Consider the following 17656-nt stretch of genomic DNA (forward strand, 5'->3'; position numbering starts at 1 on the left):
TTGGTGAGTTTCTGCCCTCCTGTGAGAAGTTGGGAGGGAAGTTCTCTGGGTTAGGTGCTTGGCTGGATCCCCACCCTTGGGCTGGAGGAGTCCACACATAACCCAGGATGGGTCTGTTTCCCTTGTAACGGGGGCTTACATAATCAGGAGAGTGAGCGACCCCATTTGTGGGGCTGCCTCCCTGGCTCCCTGTCTGTGACTGGCCCGAGGACCTTCTGGACCTAGCATTATTAGGTGCAGGTAGGTTTTTAGGCCCCCCCATCTCCAACTCTAAAATGGGGGTGACCTTTACCTCTGCCACCTTGGCAGCAGCAGGGGTGTTGTTGGCTTTGGGGTTTTTGGGCGCATTATTTTTATTTTCTATTGGCTTCTGCACCTCCTAGATCCGGGTCGCCTGTTCAATGACCCAGTCTAAAGCTCTTTTCTCGTGAAAATCCCTCACAAGCTGGGTCATTATGTATTTGGGCAAGGCATGGAAAAATGTATTAATAAATTCCCTGCTATCCGTGCGCACCCTTCTTGTGGTCTGTGCAAAAGCACGCTTTAACTCCTGCACAAATTCTTGTGGGGCCTGATCCTCCCCACATTGTAAATTGTAGGCTGCCTTGCGAGCCTCTTGAGGATTTCTATGAGTAGAAAAATGTTTCAAGATGGCCGCCTTATAGGTGGACCACCTTAAATGATTTTGGTCCTCCAGCCCCGCAAAGAAACTGGAGTATTCTGGGGAGAATGTCCACTTTACATATTGGATCTATCAGTCTCTCCTGAATCGCTACCTGTTGTAGGAGTCTATCATTGTGCTGGCAGAGAGCCTCATTCTCTCTCTGTGCCTCCTGATTGGTCCTGGAGCACTGGGCCAGTCTTTGCTGCAGGAGGGTTACCTCCTGAGCTGTGTCCTATTGGCCGGCTCCTTTCTTGCCAGAGCATCCTCCACCCTCCTGGTGTGTTCTAACAAGTTCTGGCGTTCTTTTTGGAGGTCACCCAGCCCCTGGAGGGCCAAGTGATTTTCTTCTGTTTTTCTTTTTAAATGGCAGACTTCCTGGCCTAAGGCGTCTCTTTCCTGGCTAAGAGCCTGCATTTGTGCAGCCAGGTCATCCCTCTGCCTTTGAAAGGCACCAGCTTTCTGGCGTTCTTCATCGAACTCTGCCTGGGTATCCATGTCTTTCAAAATCAGCTTGTTGCTCTCTGCCTTCACTCTATCTAGATGACTTTGCAGGGTGGCTACCTGCTCCGTGCATGCCCTGTTAATGTCTAATTGTTGATCCAGCTTTTTCTGGCTCTGCAGTAAGGAGTCCAAACTGTCTTGGTGCTCCTTCTGCAGGGCCAGAAATCTAGTATCCTGGTCAGCCTTTTCCTGTTGCAGTATATCCATGTCCTTTTTTATTTTAATGATATACTGCCTACTATCATTTTCTGACTCCTGGCTCCTCTGCAGCCTCTGCTCAGAAGAGTCCAGATCAGATTGGGCCTTCTGTAATGCCAGCAGTTGCCTACTCGCCAGATCTTGGCCTTCAGCACATTTGTCCTGCATGGCTCCCATATGTAAATATAAATATGCCCCTACCCTGGCAATCTTGTTGTGCTCATCCTTGGCCTTAGAGGACATATATAGTTCACTCAGGGCCACATGTAGGGGACCCTGGTCTCTCCATTTATCTGACCCTGTTTCCGTGATCTGGGGTGCGATTGCTTGCAACCAGACCTTCTGGTCCTGATGAGTCCACTCACCTCTCACAAATAACTTATGTAAGAAGTGCTCTCTGGCTATTTTCATGTCTACTAAGGTCGTCATTCTAGAGATTTGAGTTCCTTCCTGACTTACAGAAGTTTGTATTTTATTTTTGCAAAACAGACCTTTTCCTTAGAGCGTTCCTATGAGGAGTGCTTTACAGCGTAACACAGCGTGGTGATCCGACCGGATATGTGTATCTGGTCAGCTGGCACGCTGTATTAATCTGCACAAATGGTAGATCTAACCCAAAGGTCCCGCTCGAGCCCCCAATTTGTAAGAGGATTCAATTCAACACTACAGCTAAGTCAACACCTAGTCTAGAATACTGAATGAAAACCCTTATTGATATATCTTTATGTCCAGTTCATGCGTTCTGGATGACTACCCCTATATAACACCCCTCTCTTGGAATCCCCCTGACCCCACTGAGCCAAGAAGTAGTTCTGTTTTGCAAGTTTAAGGGTTTATTTGATAATTTAAACAATATATATATATATCACGCTTTATAATAAATTAATAATTGAATATCACACTTAATCTGATATGATAAAGATTAACAACGGAGAATCTGGCACTAGCACACTTCTTTATAATCACTAAGGAGTTGACATGAAATGGATAAGGTAGCACACTGGTAAATAGGGACAGAAGAATAAGGTGGTAGAGAATGCTTTATATAAGTTCAGATGGATGCAATGTTGAATGAAATGCAGTACAGAAAATAACTTGATAGGATTTCAGCAAAAGACAATGTAATCACTTTCTTGGACAATTCACCCCCCCTTTTATGCAATGCAAGGAAATGGAAGGAAAGCACACAGTTCTCAGAAATGCGCAATCAAATGTAATTCAGTTCACCCCAGCAAGCTTAGACTACAGAAGTTTGAACCACAGGCCCAAAATGCTTTTATATGTGCTGGCAATTAAGTGAAAAATATGCTAAAATGCTTTTAATTCCCTCTAGAGGTTCAGGGTGAGTGGTATCAAGTTAATATTAGTCCAGGCTCACTCTAGCAATGATTCAGGGATGGTTCTTAAGAGGCAAATGAATTTTTAGCAAGGAAAGCAAGGAAGCTGCTGTTTTCACACGTGGAGAAATTTGCAAATCGCGACAAATACGCGAGTGCGTTTTTCGCGATCGGAATGCGGTTCTAGGTTCGTTGAAAAGCCAAGATTCACAGCTTTCAGAGGAAAGTTACTGCAAGTCTCTAAGACAAACGGTCACGGAGATATGAGCGATATGAGCGATATGGTAAAGGTCGTTTTTCAGATTTGAAATTTTAAAAGTTCAAAGTGACAAGTGACAGCTAGCAGCTAGAAATGACAGGTGACAGTTAGGAGGCAGTTCTACTTAGATTAAAATAGATTGAATTATATTATTTTAACTAAGAGATTGGTTCTGCACAGTTCTGCTAGGTACTCACAATATATTTTTGAAATAAATGGGCCTCGCCACGGATCTGGTCAACAGGTTTTCTTCACTCGCCATGGACGGTCTCTGCGCACAGCGTCGGGGTCAGCTCTACTCTGCTGGTCTGGTCTGGGTCTCTGGTTCTGATCAGGTCTGTGGGTCCGGATACAGCGGTCTCCGGTTCAGCTGGTCTCTCTCTGGATACAACACTGCTCTCTGGCAAATGGCAAGAGTTCTAGCAAAGAATTCAAACAGCTCGCCTGGCTGTGATAATGGCAATGATTTGAGGCCTGCTAAAGAGGGATTTAGCTTGTAGTTGACCTCTCTGCTACAAATTCTGAAGTAAAGTCTTGGTCTCTGAAGGTGGATAGATTGAAGTCTCTATGTTGGCTCTCTGGAGGTTGATGGAGGTAAAGTATGGATTTTCCCAGCAGAGCGTCCCGCAGCAGATGGAATAGAATGTCCCTCTCTGTCCTGACTGTCTGCTTTTATGTGTTTTGAAACTGGGTGGAAGGGCTAGCTTCCTAGGCCCTACCCCTCTCCACTTGTCATTGGCCACTTCATCCTCTTCCCCTTGATTGGGGGAATTAAATGAAGTGTCATCATGATGAGGTCTGTTTATGGTACAGAGAAACCACCCCTGTCAACTTTACACACAATCTATATTTGATCAAAAAGACATATTTCATAGCTACACAGTGGTTTGAAATTACATGCACCCATCATGCATATCACATGAGATATACCCTGTTCAAATCTGCTCTTCCTGACAGCTTGCATTGAGAAATGGCAACATATTTCACTTTTTGGTCAGGTTACCAATATCAGATTATTACTCAAATTTACCCAAATGTGTGCAAGGCATGCAGGCATTAATTGATGAAGTATCAGACTTTTAACATGCATACATTTTAAGTAATACCCTCTTAACTGCTAGTTTGCCCCAGATCATGCCACCGGTTCTAAAAACCTCTTAAAATGTGGGCAGAAAAATCACAAAAATTATGGTATCATTTAAATAATTATGACAAGTCCGTACTATGAGTTATTCATCTTTTTCTAAAACCATATTCTGGCTCCAAAGGGGTGTGGTTTCCCCCCAGCACAAGGTTGAATTTCTGGTTTTTCCAGTTCTGCCAAGCCAGCTTGCTCTCACAGGCAGTGCTCCTCCCCTTTCCTTCCAGGAGGAAGCCACTTTTACGCCCCCCATAATAAAACATTTGCCTGGGCCCTGGTAGGCCCATTGTTCCAGAGGAAGCCATTTATGGCCACTTCAATAAACCCTCTGCCTGGGTCCTATGTTTAGTCTCTAGCAGTCCCTTGGTAATTTAATCAGAGAAGTGTCATATCCCTTTTGGTGGGAACAGCAAAAGGCAGCTAGGCCTGGGAACACAGCAGTTGTGCAAGTCTCAACTCCTGTCGGGGGTAGCTGGTGGGCAGAATTCAGTTCCTTAAGCCAGGCCCCAGCTAATGTCACTTTTAGTTACCCAGTTTTCTGCATTCAAATAAAACTAACCATTTTTACATATGCAGCTAGAATGCTGATTCTAAGTTTAAAACTATGACATTTAAACAATTGCAACCTATGTGACACTCAAAAGTAGGTCACTCATTTCTTTTAAACGTTTAGATTTTTAGTGTCTTTCAGTCCAAATTTACTTAAACTGCTGAAATCCACAGCTCAGCCAGTCTTGTTATAAACCTTCAAGTCACTTCAGAATATAACTTTACATTGTATCCACCCCTCAGTAAATCTTTCTTTGGCATGCTTTGGGTTAATCTATTCAGTTTTACACAAATGTCTGGTGTTGTTTTAAAACACCGGCTTTCTGATAGTGGTGAGTACTGGTACTGCACCCATGTTTGGGATTTAAGAAAATGAATTCCCCACAATTCTAGGTTGCTTTTGGCAATCAGCATTGCCATTCCCAATGGTTTCAGGCTACTGTGTGGGTAGTCCAATGGTGGTTTTAGGCAGTGCCCTTCTGTGCCCATAACATCGGCAAAAATGAGTGGCAGCCTATTCTTCATGCATTTCCCTGGGCATTTTCTGGGAAGCTCTGGCCATCATGATGTTTTCAATGCCAGTACTGCACAGTTTTTGAGGTAGGGCTCGGATACATGGGTAAAAACATCCCACACTTATGTGACACAAGGGTGTCTAATTTTTATTGGAGTCTGGCTGAATTGAAGCTAGTCTTCTATTACAAATTAAGTTACACGAGCTAGGCGCTAGATTCTTTGTAAATGGAGGTTAAGGATGTGGCAATAATTCCCTCCATATGTGCAGGACCATTTTGAGTATGAATGAATACTTACCTGGGAAATCACGCAAACTGTTATGAGTATGATGAGGATGATGTAACAATCTCGGACATTTAGAAATGTGGTACAAAAGTTCATGGTTATTTATCTGTGCCTGTGTAGAGGGGCAGAGTCTTGTCTCAGTCTCTTGCTATGTTTCATGTTGCTTATGTTGCTTTGCTAGCCCGTTGGGCCATGTGTTCACGTTTTCTTCATAATGGAAGCAGCTTCCATGTTTATGTCATCCAGCTTGCTGCCTTTGTGGGTTCATGTCATTGTTGACTCTCTGTGTTAATTATTCATGTTATATGTAATATGCATGGTCAGGTTTTGGGTAGGATGTATGGAGTCTAAGTACTGGACTATGAAGAGTCTGAGATAGGTGAGTGATCAGGATTAGGAGTACATTCTTGGTAGTATTTGTGAGTTGTATGTTGTCTCCCCATCTTTCCTTTGTCAGTCCACACCCTTTCCCTAACTCCGTCTTCCCCCCATTGGCTGCCACGTGGTTCTCTGTGACATTTATATTCAGATGCCCGTGCCAACCACGTTGGGAGGGTCGATCTATTCGGCTTCTGTGGTTCGGGATAGGGGTCGATCCCCTATCATCCCTTACGGTTTTGACATTAGCCAATGCTTGGGCAGTATGTGTTCTCATAGGTATTGCCTCAGGATATCTGGTAGCATGGTCTTCCACAACCAATATAAATGGATTGCCTCAGGAGGTTGGACGGTATAGGGGACCAACAATGTCAATCCTCACCTTCTCAAAAGGAACTCCCACCACTGCGAGGGGCACTAAAGATGAGACACGTTTGGGTCCACTTGTGCCAGAGGTCTGGCAGATGTGTCAGCCCCTACAATGTTTATCAACATCTGTACCCATCTTGGGCCTTTAAAAGTACAGAGAAAGCCTCTCATTGGTCTTCTTGGAATGCAAATGACCCACTAGAGGAATCTCATCTGCTAGTTGTAGGAGTTTAGATCCACCTGCTGGGGTACTACCAGTCGCCTGAAGTCCCCTGGGGTAGATTCTGTAGGCTCACTGTAGAGGAGGCCATCCTCCCAGTAGAGTCTATGCTTAACTGGCTCTTGCCCTTACAGCTGGGAAGCTGTTGTTGTCTCAGACATTTTAGAGAGGAACACTCTCTTTGTCCTCTGCTGAAATTCACCATAGAGGGTCCACATTCTGCAAGCAAAGTCTGCAGTTCATGATGGTCTCTAGAATCCAGATCTTCAAAGCAGGGAAGTACCTCCTCCAGCTCTGTTTCACCAGCAGCTGGGTTTTCAGGAATTGGTGAGTCCACCCACTCAGCCTCAGCTGGGGATGGGGTCACTGGGGTGACCTGGGACTGTCCTCTGGGGGAGGTCCTTGTTTTCAGAACAGGTTTGGGTTTGAGACTCTTTTTCTTACCAGAGACTCTACATTTTTCATTGGTCTCTTCTTTTTTTAAGTGGAAGATTGGCCTGCCTGCTGGTTTGGGAGGCTGGATTTCTCCTTAATCTCAAAGTGGCAATCTCTCAAGGTTGCCTCTCCGTCCAGTCTTGTCAGCTCCTGTTTCTTTTTCTGGGCGGCCTGGAGGTACTGGAGACTTCTCCAAGAGTTTTCATGTCATTACCCAACAGGACTCTCTGAGGTACTACAGATGGCAAACTAACAGGAATTCATACAGTCATGTTATTGCACTAGATAAGGGCTGGCAAAATGGGAACCATTTGGATAGCGATTCCAGCAAGTTTAGTGGGACCTCTGGGTGCCTTAGCTACATCCTCAGGTTTGAAAAAACTGTCATCAACCACTGTAATGCTGGCACCAGTGTCTCCGATGGCAGAAGTCTCCTGACCATCTACAAGTACACTGTCCTTGTAATATTCTTTTGTGTTGTCAGGTATGGTATTATATACATCTATATTCTGTTGTTCCCACAGACCCAAGGACACTAAAGAAACACTTGATTGAACTCCAATGGGTTCTTCAGCTAGTAGGTGAAAGAGCACACGTGTTATTATTGGAGCTTCATCCTCAGGAATGAAGGATAAGGAGACAGGGTGGACCCCTGAAGGTTTACCCTGGCATCTGTGGTCCCTTTTACATGGTCACCAGACTCACAAATCACACATTTACCAAAGCTTTGCTGGAATGGGGGTTTCTGGTAATGTCCCTCTGGTTTGGCCCCAGAGGTTTCACTAAACTTATATGGCTGCCCTTGGTATTTACCCTTATGGTTTTTGTGGCCCTCTTTAGGTGATAGAGGTTTGGAATTTTCTTTACTATCTTTCTTGTGCTTTTTTCCCCCTCATCCTTTTTCTGAGTTGCCCCAGAATCCTTATGAGTGGCCCTGTTGGCTACCCACAGGTCAGCAGCTTGATTTAGCCTCTTGGGATCAAATAACTTCAGAGTCAACCGGGTGCTGTCTCAGCTCAGGAGAGCAGGCATCAAAAATATTCTCTGGAAAAAACACCTTTTTCATTCCTTCATAGAAGTTCACATTCTAACCCTTAACCCAACCATCTAAGTTTTTCAGGCATTCACAGACCCAGGTAGCCTAAGGGGTACCATCCTTCTTTTCATGGTCTCTAAACCTCTTAAGGTATTGAGAATGAGTATTCCCAAATCTTGCCATAAGAGCCTGTTTGGCTAGTTTATAATCTTTCCTGTCATTAGCATTCAACTCCATAATAGCATCACAACCATTCTGGGGGAGCATAGACATGATCAATGCAACTAAATCATTCCCACAAATATTCTGCAAACCATAGGTGAATTCAAAAGTACCCAACCAATCCAACACATCAAGTGTAGGATCATACATACTTACATCCCCCTTTGGTAGGTGAGGTCTCTTGGGACTAGTAGTGTGAGAAGACCCTGTGCAGGAAGCATAATCAAAGGACATTCTTTTCATATCATACTCATGCTGCATTTCACTCTCTCTGTGCCTTTTCTCCTTGTATTTGTCCTCGGTCTGTACAGCAAGTTTCTTGAATTCTAGTTCCAGTCTCATTCTTTCAAGTGAGAGATATTCTGGGCTTACATTGTGACCCAATGGAGTCGTGATAGGCAGTTGTTGAGGTACAGGAGAAGGCAGTGGAGGGGATGTCTCACCCCTTGAGAAACCACCTCACCTTCTGACCCATTTGGCAGGTTGAAGTTAAGCTCGGAACTATCATTGTCATTAATTTCCTCCATATCATTGGAAGTAGTGGTTATGGGCCTACTTCTAGGATTTTGGTGATTTAACAACTTTGTAATCAACTCATTTGTTTCTTCCCTTTAAACGCAGTCCCCTTGTTCTACATAAACCTTTCAAATGTTCCAGGTAAGTGCAGTAAGGGACTGCTCATAAAAATTATCGATTTCAGGTAATATTTTGTTACAAGTTTACTTAACATTTTGGTAGAGTTAGCCTTGTGGATGGTTTATTAGGGCACAAGTACAATCAATAGTCACTGTAATCCACTCTACACCAATCCCACAGACTGCCGCCAGTGTTAGGTAACAATGTGCAGAGTCCAACTGGTGTGGGACTTTACAAAACATATCTCTTGGTATTAGGTAACCCACATTCTAATATTGGCCTGTACTACACAGGTTGGTAGTGTGACTGAGCAGCCAGCCTTCTCTTAAGAGGGGTAATGTGGGCTGTAGAGCTGAACAATGAAATTAGTAAATACAGGTATCCAAGTAAACACTTACACACTTAAAGTTATAGACAGACTATGTATTTATATATACACAAGGATAATTAGACAATCTGTAAAAAGCACCAACTAATAATAACATTAATCCTAAAGTTTAGGATTCAATTTCAACAAGAACAACAAAGTAGGAGAGTAAGCTTTTCATGTGTTATACATATTCCAGCACATTAAGTGATGTCATCTGAGGTAAGTAATAACACTTATTCTTGATCACCATTGCAATATTGAGTTATAAGGAGGGAAAGGTTTTAGTTAGATCAGAACATTCTTTGTACTTAGAAAAAAATACACATTCTTTCAGAGGAATGTAGGCAGTCTTTTATCCCAGCAATTGAAGTGTGCAACAATTAAAACCTGTAAGGGAACAAAAACTGCCAAAGCCAAAAGGTTCAGAAGGGGTCCTTTAGGGAGCGAGGAGAGTCAAAGTCATTGGGTTAGTTCAAAGTTCTGATGCTCTCTTCTTAGAACATATTTTTGAAAAGTCAGTAGTTCAAATAGAAAATCTCAGAAGCTCATGATGAGCCACATTGAAGAAGCACAAGCTGAGAGGCCAGTGCAAGTGAGTTGAGGTCAACTCAAAAGGGTTTAAAATAGTACTCACGAAGCTAGGAAGCACCACAATTGGCAAGACATCGATGTACCCTAAGCCCCACAGTGCTTGTGAACTGAAGAATTAATTCCAGCTGGATGCCTTCCTGTTGCAGAATATCCGACTTTGTTCCTGGTCCTTGGTCATGGTGACGAAAGGCAGAATGTCTGGTGAGCTTCTGTGGCAGCATTCGAGTGAGGGCTCTGCAGCAATGGATTATCCTTGCTTCTGCAGCCTTTTGTAGTTTTGGCACCTATTTCTCAGCACCAAAGTAAAGCAAACAGCTCAGGTTAGCAGTTACTTGATCGCTCAGTCCTGAACTCTGGTGAGGGGACTCTGAAGATGTCCTACTTCTGTAGGGTGCCCTGGATGCTCACAAAGTTTTGGCTGGATTTGCACTTCTGAAGACACTGCACTCGATGATGGTCAGGGGTCCCTGCACATTGGGGTTCTGCATCCTTGGAAGGTCACAGCAAGTTGGGGGTTGTGACACAATAAGCTTGTCTCAAGTCTAGTTGGTCCCACTAGCCCAACAAAGGAAGTCGTCTCATACGGGTCTTTCCAGTCGAAACGAAAATGGGGTCAGCACAGCTTCAGTGCTTAACCAGGCACTTTGCAGTCCAGGAGGTTGCTGCTGGCATCCCTTCACGTTTTCTTCATTGGATGTTGTCCTTCAAAGGCAGACTCTGCCTCTAGTCTGAAAAACCTTTCCTTTTAAGCAAGTTCCCATTCATTCACAGCCCTAGGCTGTCAATCACCCAGCAGGGTGGTTGTCCTGCTGGACAGCCAGCTGGACAATCAGAACTGGTTTCACTCAGGCCCACCTAGAGACGAAGGACAGAGATGTTTTGGGACCTTACCTCACTTCCTTCCTTTATAGACACACTGGAACCTGGGCGGGTTTCAGGGCTGAAGCCCGCCAAAGGCAATATGCACAAAGGACTCAAACCTGATTCAAATAACAGAGTAAAGACCCAGAAGGAAATAACTGACAAGAAATGGTGACATGGGCCATTTTGGGGAAATGGTCACACTTGGGTGCCATACTGCAGCTGAGAAATCTGGCTGCAGATACATGACACAAGGTAGTAAAAACGAAACCTCTGCCACCATCCATTCAAGTCAGTTGGTGTAACAGAATGTTACATGAGAAGTGGGATAAAGGAGTTACTGTGTAACCCCCCACATAGGGTGGTGTTTGCTGGACCCATAAAAGAAAAGGTAAGTAAGACATGAGTCATTTTACTATTCTTGGGAACAGTAGTTCACCCAAGAAAATGTAGTTAAACATTAAGAGAAGTCCAAAGGACTTTTCAGTGGCACTGCAAAAAAATGTGCTGTGTGCCACAATGCAAAAAGCAGATGTCTATGGAGTTTTCCAGACTCCATTAAACAGTAATTTTACTGTTCCTCTTCCCCTATATGTATATGTATCATATGATGTGAGTGAACAATAAGGAAAGTAGTGTAAGAACATATGCGAAGGGTGCCGTACACAAATGTAGAACATTTTGAATAGTTTTTTCCTGACTGTTTGCGAAGAAAAGCACCTGGCCTTCTTATGGGAGAGAACAAAACAGTAGTTGTGGAAGCGTACATGTTTCCGTTCCACACCTGGACCCATGCATAGGTCATCGAATGTATGCTGGTAACACCACCCCTGTCGCCAGCCCTACAGATTCATGCAGTAGGCTACCGCTTTTAAAAAACTGCAGCCGACTTCGTGGGTGTCTCTGCAAACTTAACAATATGTGGCTAAAGGACTCCTAACTGTATAACGGCCACTGCTAAACAAGGAACAGCAACCGGCAGTGTCATGTGAGTGTGTTAAATGTTGCATTATTTTGATTTATCTGCTGCTTGCCTTTCCATGACCCGTGAAACAGATACATTTTGTCTGCACTCAGCGGTGTGATGGAAAGGATGAAGAGGTCACCTGCCGGTCGTACAGTTGAAGAAAACATGGAACTGCAGGTGGGACAGTTTGTAATAAAACTGGTGCACCTTCCTCACGCACATACTACTGCATGTAAAGGCAAATAAGGAAACAGCAGAATATGCAGAGCGCCAACAAACCTGGTGGTGGTTAGAAAAGCGCTGTAGCTGCACGGGTCGCACACAATAAATGGCTTCCTGCTGCACGTAATGAAGCTCTGTTTCAAGTTGTTGTAAACATTCTTTTATTCCACAATGTATGTATATCCGTGAATGCTACCCCTAACACTAATGATGTAGCATAAACTGTTTGTACTGCATGTCACGACAACTGAAATGAATACACAAGGGGCCAGTGGGCAGGCTACCGCCCTTCCAACAATTACATAGGGTACTTTCGTGTACAGCATTTGCCACATCTGCAGCAGACAACAAGAGGGGCACTCCTGTAGGGCAGAGGAGCTGTAAAACAACTTTTGTAAACCATATTCTGCGCTACAGACCCTTAACCGGCAAAGGGCATTGTATTGTGCATATACTGCAACATGGTACTGTTCAGAGGGAAGGTACTTGGAAGTGCGTGGGAACAGTCCTTAGGGGGCATTACAATGACTGCTGCCTATGTAGGTGAGGGCCACCCAATAATTCCGTCTCCCGCCATGTATCCTATAGTATCGAAACAGGTGCTGCCCCTTCAGTACCTGGCCTTTCCTGACGGTCCTTCGGTGGCATGTGTGAGAAGAGCATAATAAATGAAAATGAACTGGGAAAGGAAAAAAGGTAAATAAAGAAAGCACCTTTCACAGATCAACAACTGAATTGCCAATGCACGCGTGCAGGGCGGGAGGCGTGTAGTGTGGTAAACACTGTAGTACAATCGGTTAGAAAGGGGGTTGCTGTACAAAGAGGTTTCTTTACGTGTTGCAGAGCATTTTCAAGAGAGTAAGTGTGCAAAACGTACTACAAAATAATATCACTACTTTCAAGAAGGGTACCAAGCCAATTTGGATGGGGTGTGCAGAAATCGTGATGGCTGACATAGTAAGATGAATGTTATAGCTGGGGAAAAGTATTTGTGCTGTGAAATGTCATATTCCCATGGGCGAAGTATGCCATAGGCACATTTCGAATAAAGGCACAAATACACTTCTTTGCAATATACCACGCTGTCTGCATTCACGGACCAAATAGAAAATGACACTGCCACATTGGTGGCTGCATAATGCGATAGAAATGTATGCAAGACATCGGAAACTAACGCATGAACTGGGCAAGTGCCTCCTTCATCGCAAACGAGACTGAAACTTCTGTAACATGTCTTGCAATTTTCCCTCTACAATGAACAACAATAATATCGCATGATTGTGTTTCACCGAAGTGTCACTCAGAGCAACCAAAATCAGGCAATTCATTGCAGCTACTCCATAGCACTACACATGCACATTATACATTGCAAAATGAATAGCCACCGCACAGTGTTTTCCATTCACTTTCAATCAATGTATGTCAGAATCCCTTAAAAATTGCACGCTGTGCCTCGTGAAACACACAGCCATAACCGCACCCTCTGCATTTCTGTCGACAAATACACTGTGTAGCACAGTCTGTCCATACACACCACACCCACACACTTCATTGCTCAATCCTGTAGCCTCTGCAGGGCCATTTCTATGGTCGTCATTTTCAAAATGGGTGTATGTAACAAGTGCCACTCTGCAACTATCGCAATATTCACTGACTTTTCGTACTTTTTTTTGCGGATTTCATATGTAAATTTGTGTTTTCAACGTCAACTCACATACTTACAATAGGGTCTTCAGTGCCATTTACCTTGAAAAGGTGTATTTATCGCTAGCCAATGTTCTCATTCTCACAGTAGAACATCCCAGCAGCACTCAAGAAGTCACACATGCTTCTGTCTGACCTCTGGCTGGCGACAGGAATCATTGGAATACTTCCACAATATTTTCGGGGGTATACATGAGAAAAGCACCAAGGCAGTAGGTAAAATGTGCTGCACTGCTTTCATCATACTCTTCAGGTGACGGAACACACAGGAACAAGGCATTTATCCCAAAAAGAAGTCTCCAAAGTGCACAATCACAAAATGTACAGTTGCCGAAGAGGCCACACGTCGACATTCTACAAGCAGTCTGCCGAAACAGCACGATTTGACACTACACCACAAAGCGTCCACTACCTCCAAACTGAAATTGCCAGACAAGTCTTCTTGGAGGGCATACACAGATCTTCCACAAAGCCATCACCAACGATGAAAACTGTGTGTCATGCCATGTTTGCCAGCCACAGTACACAAAGTAATGAAAAATGTGAATGCCGCCCTTTCCTGCGATGCACACCCAGAGCACCTGATTGGCCAAAGGCCATAGTCCCATTTCCATTGGCCATCATGCTGAGAAGCGCAGAATGTGGCACGTGCCTTTCTCCAAGTACCGCGTGGGCCGCGTCCCAGTAAAGCAGGAGGAGTCCTTCCTATTGACATGCTTTCCTGTGACGCACACCCTGATTACCACCCGATAGGACAATTGCTACAGCCCATTTCCATAGGCCAGCATGGTGAGAAGTGCTGAATGTGGCACGTGCGGGTCCCCTAGTATTTCGAGGGCCAGACCCGAGTGAAGCAGGAGTGCCTCTTCCTATTGTCCCACACCCTAAGCATCTGATTGGACAATCCCCACAGTTCCATTTTCATGGCCGTCACCCGCAAAATCCCCAGATGTGGCTTTCATGCAGTGTGCGGGTGTGGAGGAATAACTTGCAACCAGGGTAGGGGGAGTTCATGGTGAGGGGCGACTCTTAAAAGAGGCTGTTTTTTTTTTTTGGTTTAGATCCTTCTGCAGAAACACTTTTTCAGTTTTTATTAGCTTTTGTGTTTTCTTGTGCTCACATTAGTTCAGTAAACCTTTCACTGCATCTTGTAGATGAGCAAACAAAACTACATTGCCAATGGGTGACAACAAAATGCATTTCCACAACTAATGAGGTCATTTTTGCAGATGAACATTCCACAAACTGACAAAAAAGCATACATGCTTCTGTTGATGAGACATCTTCGTGCGTCTGGCTCGGAACAATATCCATGAGCAGTGCGCCATACTCTTCGTGGTATTATGGATGAGAAAAGCACCTTGGTGGTGGGAAAAACTATCCTCACGACATCCAGCAATCTCCTCAGTCTACGGAACAAATCTGAGCAAGCCAGGTAACCCATATGCATGCGGCCGTAATGAATGACGACAACATCTACTACTGCAAAACTGGCGAGTTCTTTGCAAAGTGCATGCATATCGGCAAAATTGCACTCACACACAGCATTCCACAATGCGTCCACTCCTTCAAAACAAAAATTGCCATCAAAGTGTCTTTGCAGGGCATAGTTGTGCAAACCTATGACAAAGAGATCACCTACAATCAACACAATGCGTTTCGCCATGTCAGCCACCCTCCGTATGCAGAGTATAATGTACAACCGTGTGACTGCCCCTTCCTGTTAATCACACCCACACTACCTGATTGGCTAATCCCCACACTGCCATGGCAATTGGGCAAGGTGGTATAAAGGGAAGATTTTGGCATGTGCACCTCCCAGAGTAGCGTGAGGGCCACTCCCTTGTAAAGCTGGAGCAGTCCTTCTTCCCTTTGCACTATCTTCTCTGCAGCTCTACTTCATTTGGTTATGCGTAAATAGGTACACACACGTCCACCAATCTCATTGAACCCGCCATCATCCAACACTGTCACTCCTGTACAACATTTGAAATGTGCCATTACACATTTACTGTACAAATGTGCCATTCCAAAGCACATCCACTACAAAGTTCAATCAAAGTGTGCACGATTTCTCCATCTGCATACATCCACAGAAGCCACCTAGGATGTGGTACGTGTAATCCTGAAAGTACTGCGTAATCCACTACCTTTTCGTGATTGTGGGGAGGGGGGGTTAAACAATATCAAACTGGGTAGGGGATTCAGTCTTTTGTATTTTCTCTTTATATGCGTTTTTGTTTGCTTCTCCCCACATTTTTACCACATTCCGGTCAATGGTCCTTGCACAGTGTAAAAGAAAATGGCATTGTCAATGGCGCTCAAATAAATGTAATTTCTATGGAACCACCACATATTTTGCGACCTCATGATCTCATAGTGGGTGGAGAACATACCAGCAGTCTGCATAAACTCACGCATAATTCTGTTTATAGCACACATTCCGACCACTGGCTGGGGACAAATTACACCGTCATGGACCCATACTCCTCTTGCTGTTATGCATGAGAAAAGGACCTTGGCAGTAGGAAAGAAATGCATCACTGCAGTCAGCAACCTCTTCAGGTGATGGATTCATCGTCCACATGACATGTAACCCAAATGTAAACTTCAATAGTGCAGCATGACAAAGTCAACGTTCGTGACGGACACCACATAGCTGCAAAGGCGAACCATCCCGCTAAAACTGCAGTCAACCGTGACAGGCCCAGAAAGCGACCACTCCTTCCAACACGAAATTGCCAGCAACGCCTCTTTGCACACAACACCTGTGCAGATGGCGCATATAGGTAACACTGACAATAAGCACTGTGTGTCTCTCCATCTCAACCACCCTCACGACACAGTATTGGGACGAAATATTTGCCTATTTCCCACATTTCCATGTGCCTTTCCACCCTGCTCATAATGGCAGGAGGTGCATGTGCGCTTTCCCATCTACAGTGAAGGCCACGGCCCAGTAAAGCTCAGACAATACTTCGTCCCTTTGCACGGTCACTTTATGCAGTACTCCCCCATTGGGGCATGGATGGTGGCATGCATGGGGGAAAGTTATAAGCCGCCAAAAAAGTGCTCTTCCTATGAGTTTAGCAACTTAACCATAACTACACGCACGCTATCGCGGGCCATGTAATATATATATACATACGACGAACTGGACCGGGCCCCCAAATCTGGCTTGTCTGGCTCGCAGAAGTATCCTTCTGTAGGCGAAAATAGGGGATTAACTGTCTGCGGGGTAATGCAATCGGCCTTCCACTTTCCCCTCTTGGCTTCCAGGTAAGTTTTTTGATAAGAGGTTCCCCTTGTGTCCATGCATTAATGTACTAATGCTAGTGTCTTTTTCCCCATAGGGGCAGGGGTACGGAATGCCGGGGAACAGGCACCGACCCGAGATGAGAGGTGAAATCCTTGTAGAAATCAGGTAAATCTTTAATGAGCGTTTTTTGGTAATGTCTTTTCATTCGCTCATTAACGCTGATGTCTCTTTTTCCCCTTAGGGGCCGGGGTCCGGAAATGCCAGGATGCGGCGCGGACCCGAAATGAAGAGGGAATGAATCAACAGGTAAGTCTTAACATGGAGATTTAGCTTTCCTTATTCCCTTCTCTCTCTCACCTTTTGTTCTGGTCTTTTTCTCCCTAGGCGCTGGGGCGTGACTGCGAATCCGGATGATTGCTGCTGAACATGGAGGCGCCCTGTAAAGGTGAGTGGAATGTGGCGCTGCAGCGATCGACGCGATGAGCTTTTAAATTAAAGTCTTCTTTTCTGGATTGTCGGCAAGATGTCTCTGGGATGCGGATTTAGCAGGTAAGGACTTTCCCTTCTTCTGTTCTCTTCTTCTCTTCCTTTGCAGGTGATCCAGGATGCTGGCAGGCGTTGCAGAAGTCAGGATGGATGGAGCAGACACGGTGAGCATCCAGCTGCTAGATGCAGAACAACGCGAAGCATGTGTGGCTGTTCGGGTGGGGTTTAAATAGCCTTGGAAGAAGTTCCAGGTATGTATCCTTCCTCCAATCAGGTATGTATCCTTCCCCGACCACGCCCGGATGGTAAATTAGTCCCACAGGTAACGTAGTTCCTATCAGGCCTCAAGGTGGCCGGGATCTTGCAGCATGGTCTGCATCAGGTAAGTGCACCCAAGCATTCCCATAATGAGCCTGGCGCCTATGGCACCAGGACTGATGTCTTTTATGA

Source organism: Ambystoma mexicanum, chromosome 10 (genome assembly GCF_040938575.1).
Source record: "Ambystoma mexicanum isolate Mex_15411 chromosome 10, UKY_AmexF1_1, whole genome shotgun sequence".
In the NCBI taxonomy this organism is placed as follows: domain Eukaryota; kingdom Metazoa; phylum Chordata; class Amphibia; order Caudata; family Ambystomatidae; genus Ambystoma; species Ambystoma mexicanum.